The sequence below is a fragment of the Diabrotica virgifera genome, chromosome 3 (genome assembly GCF_917563875.1).
Source record: "Diabrotica virgifera virgifera chromosome 3, PGI_DIABVI_V3a".
Lineage (NCBI taxonomy): Eukaryota > Metazoa > Arthropoda > Insecta > Coleoptera > Chrysomelidae > Diabrotica > Diabrotica virgifera.
The window spans coordinates 132,938,838-132,941,349 of record NC_065445.1 but is presented as its reverse complement, the minus strand read 5'-3'; the positions used below and the strand labels follow the sequence as shown (position 1 = coordinate 132,941,349).

Sequence of the window (2,512 nt, the reverse complement as noted above, 5' to 3'; positions counted from 1 at the left end):
TTTGAATGGTCATATTGGTATTAATTCCACAACCCCTTCCTATAACAATAGGCCCATTGTCGGATGTTATTGCAGTAGTTCTACTGGAAATACTTACTAAAATTGTATGTATCTGCATCACTTAGGAGTCTACCCAAAAAGCTATTAATACTCTCTAAACCATCATTAATACATCTTGTATATATAATAGGATTTTTTTCAGAATCAGATATTTTATTAAGATTTACTTACCATGCTCTATCTATGTGCCAGGCACTTAACAGTCTATTAGGAGCAATACCCATTACATTTGACGAGGCATTGTAAAAGGTGTCATATGAAAACATTTGACTATACATATAATACCAACACAGACATGTATTTAAAAAAATTGGTAAATTAAAGTAGGTATCTTTTCTATTTGAAAATAAGAAAGCAGTACAAAATCCATTCCCAAATTCATCTTTTACTAATACTGTCATAAGTTCAAAGTCATAGGAATTGAGCCCATGAGTTCCATCGATTGCGATAAAGGATTTGCCAAACTTAATTAACATTTCCTTTTGGCACAGTATTAAGGAAAATAAGACAAAAATCATAAATGTTAAATTCAGAATGAATATCCATTAGTATGCCCTGTTGTTTGTAAAATAATATTGGAAAAAATAAATAATCTGTAAGCATTCAACCCAAAAATAAACACTGGTTGCATCATCATTGTACATATACCCATCTTTCAAATCAATGCCATAAGAGAGTTTAATGTTTGTGATATCTCTTCTTGTAAGTAAATTAATTCTTTTTAATTTGCCTCCTATGCTATTATGCTATCCTGGACAGTCTGAAGTTTACTAAAAAAGTAAAATATAGGTATAGGAGAATCAAACACACTAGTTTGAAATTGTAAACTGTAGTAAATATTCATGAGTATAGGCGGGTTGACATTACTAGTGAATAACGAACGTGGCTCACGCTTACGTATTTTGCCCATGCTATTGTTAGATATTTTATTATCTATTTTCAAACCCAAGCAGTACATTTGTATTTATGCAATGGCTCACGCTTACATATTTTGCCCGTGCTATTGTTAGATATTTTATTATCTATTTTCAAACCCAAGCAGTACATTTGTATTTATGCAATGCATAGATACAAATGTACTGCTCGAGTTTGAAAATAGATAATAAAATATCTAACAATAGCAGGGGCAAAATACGTAAGCGTGAGCCACATTCGTTATTCACTAGTAATGTCAACCTGCCTTAATATTTAAAAAGTGGTTTAGTGGTAACATTCTTGTTTTAAATTATATTGTGTATATCGACGGCGGAAAGGCAGGACCTCATAACTGAAAAAATTGTATAAAATGAGTTACTTCGGTTTTCGCTTTAGAATAAGTGTATCAGCACCTATTAAACAGCTTTTAGAGCTGGGAAAGCCTTTTGGAAGCCTTCCGGAAACTTTCCCAGCTGTAATCGCTGTTTAATAGCTGCCAATAAACTTATTCTAAAGCGAAAACTGAAGTAACTCATGTTATAAAAAATTTTCAGTTACGAAGTTTTGCCTTTCCGCCGTCGATATGCAAATATTTTACTTACATTTTTGAAGAAAGTCTCAAAATAAACTTTGAAGAGATATTTATCTGATTTTGGTATTTATGTAAGTGCTCTATATCATCCTCATGCCCATAATGTGTTTTAAAACAGTTTCATTATTTTTAGATACTATTATTCGACTAGTACACCAAATAGACATTTTGCAGGATCCTTGGGATTTTAAAGCTCATTCTCTATCTTGTTTTGAAAAATAATTTTTTGAGGATCACATACATATACATTCATAATAAGATGTTTCATGTTCTTGTACTCTTGTTCTCTTCCTGTGCCATCCATACAGTACAAATCTAAAAAAAAACAACATAACAGGTGATTACATGGGCAGTTATACTACTTACAGCTTACTTTGTATCTAATCTATTATCTAGTTTATTAGTATTTAGATTACTCTATTAGTATCTACCTACATAAAACTATCTTTGAAATCTAAATTTTTGATATCAACATCAACCTTAATACTTAAAAAATAAATAATAATGTGGAAGTTACACATACCTACCTAAAAGTTTTTGAATTGCAATTTTATCAACTGGAAAAGACTTCAACATAATGAGTTTTAAATTATGACAAAGCACAATATTTATTGTTTCAATTTACATGTAAATAAAATAATCTTAATCTTAATCACTTGTAAAAGTAAGGTTAAGATTTTTGTCTTGAGAAAACAGAACTGTCAAATTTAAAACCAAACTGCTATAAAATTTTAAAATTCCCGCTAAAAGGAATCTGGCAACATTGCCGTCGTTTGCTGGACATTTAATCTCTCCCTAGTTATGTCTAGGATTTCATCGCCACTCGAACTTTCGCTTACTTCTGCCGCTACCATCTGCCCTTCTTCACTGTTGGTGTCCGTCAGCTGCTGTAAGTCCTGCAGTTCTTGACTAAGACCGGAGTCATCTGTCCAGAACTCACTTCCG

At 31.7% G+C, this 2,512-nt stretch overlaps 1 long non-coding RNA gene across 2 annotated transcripts; it reads right to left on the bottom strand.

Annotated features, from left to right (window-relative positions):
• Nucleotides 1–374: 374 nt before the first annotated feature.
• On the bottom strand, nt 375–2,209 carry LOC126881326 (uncharacterized). 2 transcript variants are annotated; one of them, XR_007696800.1, is made up of 3 exons: nt 2,091–2,209; nt 1,578–1,882; nt 375–830 (listed from the first exon to the last, which is right to left on the bottom strand). It is a non-coding gene; the product is annotated as an uncharacterized LOC126881326 (long non-coding RNA). The 2 variants fall into 2 exon arrangements; XR_007696799.1 differs by having other exon boundaries at nt 2,095–2,209.
• Between the last annotated feature and the right edge of the window lie 303 nt (nt 2,210–2,512).